Here is a 19,210-nt window from a genome sequence, read left to right on the forward strand (position 1 = left end):
TTGCTTGTTTGACACTGAGATATGAAAATTAAGCTAATTTTAAAGAAGGCAAGTAGAATAAATAGGAGTCCTATTAACTTTTGAATTACATGTACTGTTGCACCAGTTTTCATTCCTCTTAAAGAAATATCTGTGTAATCCAGGTTTTCAAGTTCATCCCATTATCACTGCTTAAGCAGAATGGCAGATAGGGATCAATATTTTGTGCTTATTTGACTTGATGTTGGTCAGAGAAAATTGTAGGCAGAAATATCATTGGATAAAAAGAAAGACAACAGCAGCAGAGCACACGTTTTCTTGTTTTGTTAGGAATGCCTCCTTTCCTCCCTTCTTCTTCCTTTTCTGGTGGAGAATTATAGTTACACTTCCTTTTAAGAAACTCCATTTGCTGGAGGTAGGGCCAAGATGGCTGACTAGGTAGAAGCTACCACAGATCCCTGTTGCAAAAAAACTCTGAAAAACAAGTGAATCGATCACATACATGACAATCTATGAACCTGGCCATCAAACACGGAACTAAGGAGTTGACCTGAGTGACAAGGGAGAGAAAAGCCGCATGGTGAAGCAGCGACTGCTTCTGGAACTGGCGTCCTCTGCCACAGCCCTTGAGCCCTTGCACTTCCCTGGTGCCAGAGTGGTTGGGCTGATCACAGCTTACTGAGATGGGGCAAACACAGGACGTAGCCCTAACCCCTAACCCCTAACCCCCTGGAGTAACCTCGGCAGAGACTCAGCCAGTGCAAGCAGGCTGCACACTGACGTGGCTGACAGGAGAACGAGAACCCACGGGGAAGCAGAGACTGTTTTCGGAACCTGGAGCCAGTGTCCCAGTCAGAAAACATTGGCCCTGGCCTTTGGTCTAAGCACAGAGGAGCAGATCACAGCTTTCTGAGATGGCAAAAGCACGGGAAAAAGCCCTAACCCCTTGGAGAAACCTCAGTGGGAAACCCAGCCAGCGCATGCAGGCTACATGCTGACGCAGCTAACAGAAGTAGGAGAAATCACGGGGAAGGAGCAACTGGCTTTGGTGCCTGGAGTGCAGCTTCCCAGCCAGAAAACCTTGGCAATGGGCTTTGGACTAGGAGCGAAGGAGCTGATCACGGCTTCCTGAGACAGCGCAAGCACAGGATGCAGGCCTGACCCTCGGGGGCAATCTCAACCCAGCCAGCACACACAGGCTACATGCCTTTCTGGAATCTCAGATAAAAGTCTTCACCAAACAAGATAAGTAACTTTGTCTATATTGTGCTACTCTTTCCTATCTATCTGATCTCTCCCCTCCCTGCCCCAGATGGCTTCATTAACACTGGAATTTCCTGGGCCAGGGAGTGAAGTCCTCTGCGGGTTTTTTTTTTTTTTTAACCCATTCTCCTGGCCTGAGAGAAGCAGCAATTAACAATCTGGGAGAGAAAAATCCTTCACTGACTTTCCTTAACTGGAATCATACAGAACCAGCTCCAGCCAAGCAAAAGAGATCCACAGACTCTGGCTTTCATCTGTACAGGGAACCAGGTGGCTATTATAATGCAAAGGCAATTCTAATAGAGATCTGACTGTAATAGTTTTAGCAAAGCAGTGGAAAGACAAGTTTTGGAGGTCTGATACCTCTCTACCTATTAAACAGAGCCCTCGCTGATCCACAGCAGGGAACTGAGGGCTAAAGCTCCACCCACACCCCCTAACCATCTGCTAAAGGGGTCTGAGGATAGTGAGGCCTACCACTCTTTAGAGGTACAAGCATTGGGTGCCTAAGGTACAGAAGCACAGCGCACCCACCAAAGTGCTCTAGGAATAGAGAAACTCCTACCTCACTGGCACATGGGGGAAGGCTGTCAGCATCCTGCCTTCCTCGGAGTGTGACCCCATGCTGCAACTAGAATCTGGTGCATACAACCACTACTCCTCTAAGTAAAGAGGTGACAGCCTACACACCACAATCAGCACACCTAAGCTGATTCTGTTCAAGAATAGTGAATGGACTCATAGGCTCATATATTTGGTAACAGCTCAAACCAGCTGGTAATAGGACATAACTGATTCAAAGGCTACAGTAATCAAGATAGCACAATCTAGTAGCCCATCTGGGTATGTTGAAACAAACCAAAACAAGAAGATAAACCTCAGTGAGCAAATATAAAATAAATCATTACAATATATTATAGATGGCTCGAAGACAGCAGTCGATATCAAATCACATAAAGAAGCAGACCATGATTGCTTCTACAAATCCCCAAATTAAAGAATCAAAATCTTTACCAAATGAAGATACATTCCTGGAATTGCCAGATGTAGAATATAAAAAACCAATACACAGAACGCTTCAAGACGTCAGAGATGATCTCAGAAATGAAATAAGGAAATCTGCAGAAAAAGCCAAGGAACACACTGATAAAGCAGTTGAAGAAATCAAAAAGATTATTCAAGAACATAGTGAAAAAATTAATGAGCTGCAAGAATCCATAGAGAGACAGCATTCAGAAATCCAAAGGATTAATAATAAAATTACAGAATTAGACAACTCCACAGGAAGTCAGAGGGGCAGAATTGAGGAACTGGAATGCAGAGTGGGGGAGTTAGAGGATAAGGCAATTGACACCAATATAGTTGAAGAAAAATCAGATAAAAGAATTTAAAAAAAGGAAGAAACCCTAAAAATCATGTGGGACTCTTATCAAGAAGAATAACTTGCATGTGTTTGGAGTTCCAGAACAGGGAGGGAAAACAGAAAATACAGAGAGAATAGTTGAAGATCTGTTGGCAGAAAACTACCCTGGCATTGTGAAAGATGAAAGGATATCTATACAAGATGCTCATCGAACACCATACAAGATAGATCCCAAAAGAAAATCACCAAAGCATATTATCATCAAACTGGCCAAAACCAAAGATAAAGAGAAAATCTGAAAAGCAGCCAGGGATAAACGAAAAGTCACCTACAAAGAGAATCAATAAGAATAAGTTCTGACTACTCGGCAGAAACTATGCAGTCAAGAAGGCAATGGGATGACATATGTAGAGCACTGAAGGAGAAAAACTGCCAGCCAAGGATCATATACCCAGCAAAACTCTCTCTCAAATATGAAGGTGAAATTAAGACATTTACAGATAAACGCAAGCTTAGATAATTTGCAAAAACCAAACCAAAGCTACAAGAATTACTAAAGGAAATTCTTTGGTCAGAAAATCAATAATATCAGATACAAATACAAAACAAGGTCACGGAACAAAACATCCTGATATAAACTCAAATAGGGAAATCACACACAAAAATATGATTTATTTAAAAAAGAAAAAATGCTCAAAACGGGATAGTTGAAGTCATTATGTAAAAGATTACAATAATCAAAAAAGAGGGACTAAATACAGGAGGCATAGATCTTCCATATGGAGAGGAAAACATGGAGATACAAAAAAAAAGGATGATACAAATTAGGCTTTTACTTAGAAAAATAGGAGTAAATATTAAGGTAACAACAAAGAGGTCTAACAAGTCCGTACTTCAAAATGAAAACCAAGATAAACATAACGACTCAGCAAAAATAAATTCAACTACTATGAAAATGAGGAGCACACAATTTACATAGAAAAACTTCTCAGCACAAAAAAAGTAAGTGGAAAAATGACATTGTCAACAACACACAGAAAAAGGCATCAAAATGGCAGCACTAAATTCATACTTATCTATTATTACGCTAAATGTAAATGGACTAAATGCACCAATAGAGAGTTGCAGACTGGATAAAAAAACACGATGTTTCTATATGCTGCCTACAAGAGACACACCTTAGACTTAGAGACACACACTAAAATTCAAAGGATGGAAAAATACATCATGCAAACAACAATCAAAAAACAGCAGGAGTGGCAATATTAATTTCTGACAAAATAGACTCTGAAGTTAAATCCACCACAAAGGATAAAGAAGGACACTACATAATGATTAAAGGGACAATTGACCAGGAAGATATAACCATATTAAATATTTATGCACCCAATGACAGGGTTGTACAATACATAAAACAAACTTTAACAGAATTGAAGTGAGATAGACACCTCCACAATTATAGTAGGAGACTTCAACACACCACTTTCGGTGAAGGATAAGACTTCCAGTAAGATGCTCAATAGAGACACGGAAGATCTAGTTGCTACAATCAACCAACTTGACCTCATAGACTTATACAGAACACTCCACCCAACTACTGCAAAGTATACTTTTTTCTAGTGCACATGGAACATTCTCTAAAATAGATCACATATTAGGTCATAAAACAATCCTTTGCAGAATCCAAAACGTTGAAATATTACAAAGCATCTTCTCAGACCATAAGGCCATAAAAGTAGAAATCAATAACAGAAAAATCAGGGAAAAGAAATCAAATACTTGGAAACTGAACTATACCCTGCTCAAAAAAGACTGGGTTATAGAAGACATTAAGGAGGGAATAAAGAAATTCATAGAGTGCAACGAGACTGAAACACTTCCTATCAAACCTCTGGGACACAGCGAAAACAGTGCTCAGAGGTCAATTTATACTGATAAATGCGCACATACATAAAGAAGAAAGAGCCAAAATCAGAGAACTGTCCCTACAACTTGAACAAATAGAAAGCGAGCAACAAAAGAATCCATCAGACACCAGAAGAAAAATAATAAAAATTACAGCAGAATTAAATGAATTAGAGGACAGAAAAACAACTGAAGGAATTAACAAACCCAAAAGAGGGTTCTTTGAAAAAATATAAAAAATTGATAAACCATTGGCCAGACTGACTAAAGAAATACAGGAAAGGAAACAAATAACCCAGATGAGAAATGAGATGGGCCATATCACAACAGACCCAACAGAAATTAAAAGAATCGTATCAGATTACTACAAAAATTGTACTCTAACAAATTGAAAACTTAGAAGAAACGGATGAATTCCTAGAAACATACTACCTACCTAAACTAACACGATCAGAAGTAGAACAACTAAATAGACCCATAACAAAAGAAGCGATTGAAAAGTTAATCAAAAACTCCCAACAAGGGCTTCCAGCCAAGATGGCTGACTAGGTAGACGCTACCTCGGATCCCTCTTGCAACAAAGACTCAGAAAAACAAGTGAATCGATCACATACATGACAATCTACAAACCCTGAGCAACAAACACAGATTTAAAGAGTTGATCTGAGTGACAGAGACGGAGAATGAACAACTACGGGGAAGTAGAGACTGTTTTCGGAGCCTGGAGCCACCATCTCAGTCAGGTAACCTTGGCGCCGGGCTTAGGAATGGATGCAGGGGAGCTGAACACAACATCCTGTGATGGTGCAAACACGGGGCACAGCCCTACCCCCCTGAACTGACACCGGGAGGGGGCCCAGCTGGTCTGCACGGGCGGCGCGGGGATGCGGCTGGCGGGAGAAGTCCCCGGGAGGCAGCGACTGGTATTGGAGCCGGGAGTGCAGCGTCCCAGCCGAGGAACCTTGACTCAGGGCTTTGGACTGGGTGCAGGGGAGCTGAGCAGGACATCCTGTGAAGGTGCAAACACGGAGCGCAGCCCTACCCCCCTGAACTGACCTCGGGAGGGGGCCAGCCAGTCAGCGTGGGCGGCGCAGTGATGCGGCTGATGGGAGGAGAAGTCCCCGGGAGGCAGCGTCTGGTTTTGGAGCTGGGAGTGCAGCGTCTCAGCCAGGGAACCTTGATGCTGGGCTTTGGAGTGGCAGTGGAGGAACTCACCGCGGCGTCTGCGGGCCAGACCCTTGGGGGCAATCTTTACCCAGCCAGTGCACATAGGCAACACGCCCCTCGGGAATCTCAGATAAAAGTCATCCCAAGCAAGATAAGTAACTTTGTCTATATTCCGAGGTGCTACTCTCTCCTGTTTTTATGAACCCTCTCCTCCCCTTCCCAGGCGGCTTCATTAACATTGGAATTTCCTGAGCCAGAGGGAGAACTGCTCCACAGTTTTTCTTCCCCTCCCCCCTTTTTTTTTTTTGGTCTTTTTCTAACCCATTCTTCCGGCCTGAGAAAAGCAACCACAAAAAACCCAGGAACCAAAAATCCTTCCCTAATTGGACTAAAAACACAGAACCAGCTCCAGCCAAGCATATGTGATCCAGTCTCCAGCTTTCATCCCTACAGGGAACAAGGTGGCTATTATAATGCAAAGGCATTTCTGATAGGGATCTGACTGCATTTTTTTTAGCGGATTTACTGGAAAGACAAGTTTCCCAGGTCTGATATCTCTGCGTACTGAACAGAGCCCTCACTGACCCACAACACGGAACTGAGGGCTGAAGCTCTCCCCACACCACCTAGCCTCCTGCTTTAGGGGTCTAAGGAGGGTGACACCTACCAATCTGTAGAGGTACTTGCATTGGGGGCCTAAGGTACAGCTGCAGAGCCCACCCACCAAAGTGCTTTAGGAATAGAGACACACCTACCTCACTGACATACGGGGGAAGCCTGTCAGCATCCTGCCCCCCCCAGAGTGTGAACCCCAGCTGCTACTAGAATCTGGGGCACACAACTATCCCCACTACTTCTCAAGGTGGATAGGTGATAGGCTGCATCACACACTTGACCCAAAATCAGACTCTACTCAAGAATAGTGAATGGACTCAGGCATATATATCTGGTAACAACCCAAACCAGCTGGTAATAGGTCATAAGTAAGTCAAGGGCTACAACAATCAAGATAGCACAATCTAGTAGCCCATCCATGTATATTGAAAGAAAACAAAACAAGATAAGACTCAGTGAGCAAATATAGAATAAATCACTACAATATCTTAGTCATGGCTCGGAGACAGCAGTCGATATCAAAGCACATAAAGAAACAGACCATGACTGCTTCTACAACCCCCCAAATGAATCAAAATCTTTCCCAAATGAAGATACAATCTTGGAATTATCAGATACAGAATATAAAAAACTAATTTACAGAATGCTTCAAGACATCAGGGATGACCTCAGAAATGAAATAAGGCAATCTGCAGAAAAAGCCAAGGAATACACTGATAAAACAGTTGAAGAACTCAAAAAGATTATTCAAGAACATAGTGGAAAAATTAATAAGTTGCACGAATCCATAGAGAGACAGCATTCAGAAACCCAAAAGATTAACAATAAAATTACAGAATTAGACAACGCAATATGAAGTCAGAGGAGCAGACTCGAGCAATTAGAATGCAGAGTGGGAGATCTGGAGGACCAGGGAATTAACACCAACATAGCTGAAAAAACAATCAGATAAAAGAATTAAAAAAAATGAAGAAACCCTAAGACTCATGTGGGACTCTATCAAGAAGGATAACTTGCGTGTGATTGGAGTCCCAGAACAGGGAGGGAGGACAGAAAACACAGAGAGAATAATTGAAGATCTGCTGACAGGAAACTTCCCTGACATCATGAAAGACAAAAGGATATCTATCCAAGATGCTCATCGAACCCCATTTAAGATTGATCCAAAAAGAAAATCACCAAGACATATTCTCATCAAACTTGCCAAAACCAAAAATAAAATTTTAAAAGCAGCCAGGGATAAATGAAAGGTCTCCTACGAGGGAGAATCAATAAGAATAAGTTCAGACTTTTACTCAGCAGAAACCATGCAGGCAAGAAGGCAGTGGAATGACATATACAGAGCACTGAAGGAGAAAAACTGCCAGCCAAGGATCATATACCCAGCAAAACTCTCTCTGAAATATGAAGGTGAAATTAAGATATTTACAGATAAACACAAGCTTAGAGAATTTGCAAAAACCGAACCAAAGCTACAAGAAATACTAAAGGAAATCGTTTGGTCAGAAAACCAATAATATCAGATACCAAAACAACACAAGGTCACAAAACATCCTGATATCAACTCAAATAGGGAAATCACAAAAACAAATTAAGATTAATTAAAAAAAAATGCTCAAAACAGGGAATCCTTGAAGTCAATATGTAAAAGATCACAATAATCAAAAAGAGGGACTAAACACAGGTGGCATAGAACTGCCATATGGAGAGAGATACAAGGCGATATAGGACAATACAAGTTAGGTTTTTACTTAGAAAAATAGGGGTAAATATTAAGGTAACCACAAAGAGGCATAACAAGTCCATAACTCAAAATAAAAACCAAGAAAAACATAACGACTCAGCAAACACAAAGTCAAATACTATGAAAATGAGAAACACACAATCTACAAAGAAAACCGTCTCAGCACAAAAAAGTAAGTGGAAAAATGAAATTGTCAACAACACACATAAAACAGCATCAAAATGACAGCGCTAAACACATAAAAAAAAAACTTATCTATAATTACGCTGAATGTAAATGGACTAAATGCACCAATAAAGAGACAGGGAGTCTCAGACTGGATAAAGAAACATGATCTGTCTATATGCTGCCTACAAGAGACACACCTTAGACTTAGAGACACAAACGAACTAAAACTCAAAGGATGGAAAAAAATATATGAAGCAAACAATAAGCAAAAAAGAGCAGGAGTAGCAATATTAATTTCTGACAAAATCGACTTTAAAGTTAAATCCACCACAAAGGATAAAGAAGGACACTACATAATGATTAAAGGGACAATTGACCAGGAAGATATAACCATACTAAATATTTATGCACCCAATGACAGGGCTGTACAATACATAAAACAAACTTTAACAGAACTGAAAAATGAGATAGACATCTCCACAATTATAGTAGGAGACTTCAACACACCACTTTCGGAGAAGGATAGGACATCCAGTAAGAAGCTCAACAGAGACACGGAACACCTAATTGCTACAGTCAACCAACTTGACCTCATTGACTTATACAGAACACTCCACCCAACTGCTGCAAAGTATACTTTTTTTCTAGCACACATGGAACATTCTCCAGAATAGACCACATATTAGGTCATAACAAAAACCTTTGCAGAATCCAAAACATCGAAATATTACAAAGCATCTTCTCAGACCATAAGGCCATAAAAGTGGAAATCAATAACAGAAAAATTAGGGAAAAGAAATCAGATACTTGGAAACTGAACAATACCCTCCTGAAAAAACACTGGGTTATAGAAGACATTAAGGAGGGAATAAAGAAATTCATAGAACGCAACGAGAATGAAAACACTTCCTATCAAAACCTCTGGGACACAGCAAAAGCAGTGCTCAGAGGTCAATTTATACCGATAAATGCACACATACAAAAAGAAGAAAGAGCCAAAATCAGAGAACTGTCCCTACAACTTGAACAAATAGAAAGTGAGCAACAAAAGAATCCATCAGGCACCAGAAGAAAACAAATAATGAAAATTAGAGCTGAACTAAATGAATTACAGAACAGGAAAACAATTGAAAGAATTAACAAAGCAAAAAGCTGGTTCTTTGAAAAAATTAACAAAATTGATAAACCATTGGCCAGACTGAGTAAAGAAATACAGGAAAGGAAACAAATAACCTGAATAAGAAACGAGATGGGCCACATCACAACAGACCCAACAGAAATTAAAAGAATCATATCAGATTATTACAAAAAATTGTACTCTAACAAATTTGCAAACCTAGAAGAAATGGATGAATTCCTGGAAAAACACTACCTACCTAACACAATCAGAAGTAGAACAACTAAATAGACCCATAACAAAAAAAGAGATTGAAACGGTAATCAAAAAACTCCCAACAAAAAAAAAGCCCTGGCCTGGATGGCTTTACTGCAGAGTTCTACCAAACTTTCAGAGAAGAGTTAACACCACTACTATTAAAGGTATTTCAAAGCATAGAAAATGACGGAATACTACCTAACTCATTCTATGAAGCCACCATCTCCCTGATACCAAAACCAGGTAAAGACATCACAAAAACATAGATGCAAAAACCTCAACAAAATTCTAGCCAATAGAATTCAACAACATATCAAAAAATTAATCCATCGTGACCAAGTGGGATTTATACCAGGTATGCAAGGCTGGTTTAATATTAGAAAAACCATTAATGTAACCCACCATATAAATAAAACAAAAGACAAAAACCACATGATCTTATCAATTGATGCAGAAAAGGCATTTGACAAAGTCCAAAAACCATTTATGATAAAAACTCTCAGCAAAATAGGAATTGAAGGAAAATTCCTCAACATAATAAAGGGCATCTATGCAAAGCCAACAGCCAACATCACTCTAAATGGAGAGAGCCTGAAAGCATTTCCCTTGAGAACGGGAACCAGACAGGGATGCCCTTTATCACCGCTCTTATTCAACATTGTGCTAGAGGTCCTAGCCAGAGCAATTAGGCTAGACAAAGAAATAAAGGGCATCGGCATTGGCAAGGAGGAAGTAAAGTTATCTCTGTTTGCAGATGACATGATCTTATACACAGAAAACCCTAAGGAATCCTCCAGAAAACTACTGAAACTAATAGAAGAGTTTGGCAGAGTCTCAGGTTATAAGATAAACATACAAAAATCACTTGGATTCCTCTACATTAACAAAAAGAACATCGAAGAGGAAATACCAAATCAATACCATTCACAGTAGCCACCAAGAAGATAAAATATTTAGGAATAAATCTTACCAAAGATGTAAAAGACCTATACAAAGAAAACTACAAAGTACTACTACAAGAAACTAAAAAGGACCTACTTAAGTGGAAAAACATACCTTGCTCATGGATAGGAAGAATTAACATAGTAAAAATGTCTATTCTACCAAAAGCCATCTATACATACAATGCACTTCCGATCCAAATTCCAATGTCATTTTTTAATGTGATAGAGAAACAAATCACCAACTTCATATGGAAGGGAAAGAAGCCTCGGATAAGCAAAGCATTACTGAAAAAGAAGAAAGTGGGAGGCCTCACTCTACCTGATTTCAGAACCTATTATACAGCCACAGTAGTCAAAACAGCCTGGTACTGGTACAACAGCAGACACATAGACCAATGGAACAGAATTGAGAACCCAGATATAAATCCATCCACATATGAGCAGCTGATACTTGACAAAGGCCCAGTGTCAGTTAAGTGGGGAAAAGATAGTCTTTTTAACAAATGGTGCTGCATAACTGGATATCCATTTGCAAGAAAATGAAACAGGACCCATACCTCACACCATGCACAAAAACTAACTCCGAGTGGATCAAAGACCTAAACATAAAGACTAAAATGATAAAGATCATGGAGGAAAAAATAGAGACAACCTTAGGAGCCGTAATACAAGGCATAAACAGAATACAAAACATTACCAAAAATGACGAAGAGAAACCAGATAACTGGGAGCTCCTAAAAATCAAACACCTATGCTCATCTAAAGACTTCACCAAAAGAGTAAAAAGACCACCTATAGATTGGGAAAGAATTTTCAGCTATGACATCTCCGACCAGCGCCTGATCTCTAAAATCTATATGATTCTGTCAAAACTCAACCACAAAAAGACAAACAACCCAATCAAGAAGTGGGCAAAGGATATGAACACGCACTTCACCAAAGAAGATATTCAGGTAACTAACAGATACATGAGAAAATGCTCTTGATCATTAGCCATTAGAGAAATGCAAATTCAAACTACGATGAGATTCCATCTCACTCCAACAAGGCTGGCATTAATCCAAAAAACACAAAATGATAAATGTTGGAGAGGCTGCGGAGAGAGATTGAAACTCTTATACACTGCTGGTGGGAAAGTAAAATGGTACAACCGCTTTGGAAATCTATCTGGCGTTATCTTAAACAGTTAGAAATAGAACTACCATACAACCCAGAAATCCCACTCCTCGGAATATACCCTAGAGAAATAAGAGCCTTCACAGAAACAGATACATGCACACCCATGTTTATTGCAGCTCTGTTTACATTAGCAAAAAGCTGGAAGCAACCAAGGTGTCCATCAACGGATGAATGGTTAAATAAATTGTGGTGTATTCACACAATGGAATACTACGCATCGATAAAGAACAGTGACGAATCTGTGAAATATTTCATAACATGGAGGAACCTGGAAGGCATTATGCTGAGTGAAATTAGAGGCAAAAGGACAAATATTGTATAAGATCACTATTATAAGATTTGAGAAATAGTATAAACTGAGAAGAACACATACTTTTGTGGTTACGAGGGGGGGAGGGAGGGAGGGTGGAAGAGGGTTGTTTACTGATTAGTTAGTAGATAAGAACTACTTTAGGTGAAGAGAAGGACAACACTCAATACACGGAAGGTCAGCTCAACTGGACTGGACCAAAAGCAAAGAAGTTTCCGGGATAAAATGAATGCTTCAAAGGTCAGCGGAGCAGGGGCGGGGGTCTGGGGAACATGGTTTGAGGGGACTTCTAAGTCAATTGGCAAAATAATACTATTATGAAGACATTCTGCATCCCACTTTGAAATGTAGCGTCTGGGGTCTTAAATGCTAACAAGCGGCCATCTAAGATGCATCAATTGGTCTCAACCCACCTGGAGCAAAGGAGAATGAAGAACACCAAGGTCACACGATAACTATGAGCTCAAGAGATATAAAGGGCCACATGAACCAGAGACTTACATCATCCTGAGACCAGAAGAACTAGTTGGTGCCCGGCCACAACCGATGACTGCCCTGACAGGGAGCACAACAGAGAACCCCTGAGGGAGCTGGAGATCAGTGGGATGCAGACCCCAAATTCTCATAAAAAAGACCAGACTTAATGATCTGACTGAGACTAGAGGAATCCTGGCGTTCATGGTCCCCAAACCTTCTGTTGGCCCAGGACAGGAACCATTCCCGAAGACAACTCATCAGACACGGAAGGGACTGGACAATGGGTAGGTGAGAGATGCTGATGAAGAGTGAGCTACTTGTATCAGGTGGACACTTGAGACTGTGTTGGCATCTCCTGTCTGGAGGGGAGATGGGAGGGTAGAGAGGGTTAGAAACTGGCAAAATTGCCACGAAAGGAGAGACTGGAAGGGCTGACTCATTAGGGGGAGAGTAAGTGGGAGTATGGAATAAGGTGTATATAGGCTTATATGTGACGGACTGACTTGATTTGTAAATGTTCACTTAAAGCTCAATAAAAATTATTTAAAAAATTTTTTTAATTCATATGGGTGAAAATGTACATTAAACTCTGTTACATGTCATGATCAAGTTTTTAGTAGTGTGTAATACTTTAGCTTAAAGTCAGATTTATTTATTTTTAATGTTAAAGAACATCATACAATTTTCCGACATTAATTCATTGGGATTTTCATCCTATTTTGCTCTTTTATCTTTGTGTGCTATTAGGACTTCTCATAGGTGTTGGGAAGAACAAGATGGGTGAAAACTTTACAGTAAGATATTTCATTCTTTTTGAAATTACGATGATTTTCTTCATCAAATGTTTATAGACAGTTTTGGTCTTTTTGCATCACATGGCGTAATTACGAAGGCTTAGATGATATCTGTGTTAAAAGAGCATTAAAAATAATTTTTTTTTCTGTATATTAATTTTCCCACCCTTGAAAATACTGAAGTTCATTTTGTATGTACTGGGGTGGTGATGGTAATGTTTAATAATTGTAACAATACCTCTCATAGAGCCCTCCCTCTGTGCCCGTTTCTGTAGTTACCACTTCACACTTATTTAATCCTTCCAAAATCTGTATGTGATTGATATTATTATATCCTTTTAACTGACCCAGTTTAATGACACAAATTTTCCAAGATACCATAGTTGGTAAGTGACGGAGTCAGGATCTGAGCCCAAACAATCTGTTTTCACAGTTAGATCTTTTATACCATGGCTTCTTTGTGAACTAAAGATTGTGCCCAGAGCCTGGATGAGTGGACAACTCCAAGATGAAGAGTCTCAATGTCTTATCAGCTGAGTCAGTGAACTCTTCCTTATTTTACGACAAATTCTCTATTATGTTGTCTAGTGGCATCCTACAGGATTTACGTGGATCTTTTTCAGCACAGCCAACCAAAGCTAAGGTATGGATATGGATAAGCTATCGCAGCTGCCTTCCCTGCCCTTGCACCATCACTTTGTGTCCTACCTGTGCCCGGTGGACCGTCTGCTTCAGGCACTGCCGCTTCCAGCATTGGGTGGAAAGCTGGAAAGGCTATGAAAGAGATGGGGCTGGAGCAAGGAGGTCTAGGGAAGCAGAAAGGGGAAGTCATTGGGAAACTTTTTATGGAGTCAGAATCAAGGCTCTAAAGCAGGTTTTCCAGTTCTCAGTGCTGCCCAATAATTGCATCTTTCCATTGATTAGTCTATTCTTTAGTATTCTATCCAACAAATGTTTATTGAGTGCTGCTATGTACTGGGCACTGTTCTAGGCAGGGGGTATCCAGCAGTGAATGAAAAACGGCAAGACTCTGCCCTCATGGAACATACATCCTATAGTCAGGAAGATAGATAATAAATAAACAGACAAATAAGATGGTGAAATGTGCTTTGGAGAAAAGCATGAAGCTGCATAAGAGGAAAGGGAATTCTAGGAGAGGGTGAGAAGGTAGATGCGGGAAGGAGGATTGCTTTTAATGTAGGGTAGAAAGGAAGGTGTCTATGATAAGGTGACATTTGAGTCGAGCACAAGCCGTGGGAATGGCTAAAGAAAGACCATTTCAGGAGAGGACACAAGTACAAAGGTCCTGAGGCAAGAGCATGCCTGATGTGTTAGAGAAACAGTAAGGAAACCAGAAAGGCTGTAATGGAGCAAGGGGGGAATGCAGTAGGAGGTGAGACCAAAGTAGTAATGGAAGCCAGATCATGTAGGACTTGTTAGCCACTTAGAGGACTTTGACTTTTCCTTTGAGAGAAAAGGCAAAGTTTAAGTAGAAGAGTGACATAATATGACTTATGTTCCATACAAGCATTCTCTTTCCCCACACTTTACCTCTGCATGAACATTACAAAACTTTACATCCAAAAGAATAAGTTCCTTTTATCTATACATCATGTTGGCTTTCAACAGAAAATTACAAGGCATACTATAAAGCAAAAAACAATCTGAAGAGAAAGGCTAGGTATCACAAGCAGACTCAGATAATGCCAGAGGTGTTAGAATTATCAGACTGGGGATTTCAAATGACTATGATTAATATGTTAAGGGCTCTGATGGAAAAAGTGGACAACAGGCAAGAATAGATGAGTAGTCTAACCAAAAAAATTGTGAACAATAAGGAAATGTGAGAAATCAAAATTTGCAGCAGAAATGAATAAGGCATTTGATGCCCCTACTAGTAGGTTGGAAATAGCTGAGGGAAGAATCAGTGAGCTTGAAGATATTTCAGTAGCAACTTCTCAAACTGGAAGTCAAAGAGAAAAAAAGATTGGAGGAAAAAAAAAAGGACTATCCAAGAACTGTGGGGCAATCACAAAACATGTAACATACGCATAATGGGAATACTAAGAGGAGAAGAGAGAAAGGAACAGAAGAAAGACTTGAAGCAGCAAGGACTGAGAATTTTCCAAAATTGTTGACAGACACCAAACTACAAATCCAGTAGACCCAGAAAACACTAAGCAAGATAAATTCAAAACCAAACCCCGTTGCTGTCGGACCGATTCCTACTCATAGCGACAAAGCAAGATATATACGAAAAAATCTGCACCCAGGCATATCATATTCAAATTGCAGAAAGTCAAACAAAAAGAGATAGTAACACCTCTTCCTTATTAATTGTTAGAACACATAGACAAATCAGTAAGGATATAAAAGATTTGAATAGCATTATCAACCAGATTAACCTAATTGCCATTTACAGAAATAATACACTTAACCATTGCAGAGTCTAATTCTTTGCAAGTATACATGCAGCATTCATCAAACTAGACCGTATAACCCAAATTCTAACTCGTGGTGACCCCATGTGTTACGGTAGAACTGTTTCATAGGGTTTTCTTGGCTCTAATCTTTATGGAAGCAGATTGCCAGGCCTTTCTTCTGTGGTGCCACTGAGTAGGTTTGAACCACCAACCTTTAGGTTAATAGACAAAAGCAAACCACTTGTGCCACCTGAGGACTTTAGATACCCATTGCTATTGAGTCAGTTTTGACTCATAGCGACCCTAGTACTGGCTATAAGTGCCTCATAGGGTTTCCAAGGCTGTAGTCTTATGGAAGAAGGCTGCCACATCTTTCTCCTAAAAAGTGGCTGGTACATTTGAACCTCTAAGCCTTCAGTGAGCGGCCGAGTGCTTAACCATTGTACCACCAGGGGACCTTAAGTACCTTATACTGTTGAGTCGATTCTGATTCATAGTGACTCCATCAGACAGTAGAACTGCTCCATGAAGTTTCCATGGAGCCACTGGTGAATTCAAACTGCTGACCTTTTGGTTAGCAGCCACATCCCTTAACCACTATGCCACTGCCCTAAAACAGCTTTCAATACATTCAGGAGGATCGGCGTCATAGAGTATGTTATCTGACCACAATGCTATGAAATTAGAAACCAATAACAATAAAATATCCATGAATTTTCCAAATAGTAGAAAATTAAACAGTGTACTTCTAAATAATTCTTGGTTCAAAGAAGAAATCACAAAGGAAATTAGAAAATACTCTTTTTAGTATAATAATATGTTTCTAGTGAAGGCTTATATAGCAGTTTAGGTTCTCATTCAACAATTTCTGCACAGATTGTTCAGTGACATTGGATACATTCTTCATGATTCGTGAACATTCTCAATATTTCTGTTATGGTTGTTCCACTTTCATTAATCTAGTTGCCCTGCCTCCTTGCATTCTTACCTTGGTTTTAAAGTAATTGTTGACTATTTGGTCCCATAAAGATGATTTTTTATAGGATCACAGTAGTCATGGGTGGTATTCTTTATTTTAGGAGCCTATCTATTATTTAGCTAAAAGATAACCTCAGGTCTAGTTTCAGTTCAAGGTTTAAAGAGTATCTCAGGACAGTAGTCCTCCAGTCTCAACCAGTCTGGTTTTTGTTTAGTTTTTTATGAATTTGAGGTTCTATTCCACATTTTTCTCCCATACTATCAGGGTCCATCTACTGTGGCCCTGATAAGAATGGTCGGAGGTGGTAGCCGGGCACCATCTAGTTTTTTTTTTTTTTGGTTTCAAGGTAGATGAGGTCATGGCTCATGTAGACTATTTGTCCTGTAGACTAGTTTCTTCTTTGAGCCTTTGGTTTCTTTCTTTCTTTTATTCTGGAGGAGTAGAGACCAATAGTTTTATCCTAGATAGGCAGTTGCAACCTTCCAATAATCTACTTCCCCTGACTCTTACATTCCTCATCTTTGTTTTAAAGTAATTGTTTACCATTTGCTCTCATATAGATGATTTTTTTAAAGCGACACGTTACTTATGAGAGGTATTCATTATTTTGTGAGCCAATCTGTTATTTCGCTACTGGGATTAGTTTCAGTTCAAAGTTTGAAGAGTATCTCAAAGCAGTGATTTCAGGGAGTCCTCAAGTGTGAACCAGTCCAGTAAGCCCCCCTCTTTTTCTGTATTTGATGATAAATATATATTTTTTATTTTGCTTTAAGTGAAAGTTTACAAATCAAGTCAGTCTCTCTCATAAAAACTTACATACACCTTGCTACCAAAACCAAACCCACTGCCGTTGAGTCGATTCCGTAGAGCTTCCAAGGAGCACCTAGGTGGATTCAACCCACTGACCTTTTGGTTAGCAGCTGTAGCACTTAACCACTACTCCACCAGGGTTTCCTATACACCTTGCTAAAAAAAACCTTACTACATACCCACAATTACTCTCCCCCCTAATGAGACAGTCTGCTCCCTCCTTCCACTCTCTTTTTCCGTGTCCATTTCGCAAGCTTCTAAGCCCCTCTACCCTCCCATCTCCCCTCCAGTCAGGAGGTGCCAACATAGTCTCAAGTGTCCACCTGATCCAAGTAGCTCACTCCTCACCAGCATCCCTCTACTACCCAGTGTCCAGTCCAATGCATGTCCGACGAGCTGGCTGCAGGAATGGTTCCTGTCCTGGGCCAACAGAAGGTCTGGGGACCATGACCACCAGGGTCCTTCTAGCCTCAGTCAGACCATAAAGTCTGGTCTTTTTATGAGAATTTGGGGTCTGCATCCCACTGTTCCCCTCTCCCTCAGGAGTCATCCACTGTGTTCCCTGTCAGGGCAGTCATCGGTTGTGCCCAGGCACCATCTAGATCTTCTGGTCTCAGGACAATGTAGTCTCTGGTTCATGTAGCCCTTTCTGTCTCTTGGGCTTGTAATTACCTTGTGTCGTTGTGTTCTTCATTCTCCTTTGATCCAGGTGGGTTGAGACTCATTGATGTATCTTAGATGGCTGCTTGCTAGCATTTAAGATCCCAGACGCCACTCTTCAAAGTGAGATGCAGAATGTTTTCTTAATGGATTTTATTATGCCAATGGACTTAGATGTCCCCTGAAACCATGGTCCCCAAACCCCTGCCCCTGCTTCACTAACCTTTGAAGCACTCAGTTTATTCAGGAAACTGCTTTTGGTTTAGTCCAGTTGTGCTGACCTCTGCTGTATTGACTGTTGTCCTTCCCTTCACCTAAAGTAGTTCTTATCTACTATCTAATTAGTAAATATCCCTCTCCTACCCTCCCTCCCTCCCCCCTCTCATAACCACAAAACAATGCATTCTTCTCAGTTTAAACTATTTCTCAAAATCTTATAATAGTGGTCTTATACAATATTTGTCCTTTTGCAACTGACTAATTTCACTCAGCATAATGTCTTCCAGGTTCCTCCATGTTATGAAATGTTTCACAGATTCATCACTGTTCTTTACCGATGTGTACTATTCCATTGTGTGAATATACCATAATTTATTTATCCATTCATCCTTTGATGGGTACCTTGGTTGCTTCCATCTTTTTGCTATTGTAAATAGTGCTCCAATAAACATGGGTGTGCATATACCTGTTAGTGTAAAGGCTCTTATTTCTCTAGGATATATTCCGAGGAGTGGGATCCCTGGGTCCTATGATAGTTCTATTTCTAGCTTTTTGAGGAAGCGCCAAATAGATTTCCAAAGTGGTTGTACCATTGCACATTCCCACCATCAGTGTATAAGTGTTGAAATCTCTCCACAGCCTCTCCAACATTTATTATTTTGTGTTTTTGGATTAATGCCAGCCTTGTTGGAGTGAGATGGAATCTTATTGTAGTTTTGATTTGCATTTCTCTAATGGCTAATGATCGAGAGCACTTCCTCATGTATCTGTTAGCTGCCTGAATGTCGTCTTTAGTGAAGTGTCTGTTCATATTGTTTTCCCATTTTTAATTGCGT

Source organism: Loxodonta africana, unplaced genomic scaffold (genome assembly GCF_030014295.1).
Source record: "Loxodonta africana isolate mLoxAfr1 unplaced genomic scaffold, mLoxAfr1.hap2 scaffold_40, whole genome shotgun sequence".
NCBI classification, from domain to species: domain Eukaryota; kingdom Metazoa; phylum Chordata; class Mammalia; order Proboscidea; family Elephantidae; genus Loxodonta; species Loxodonta africana.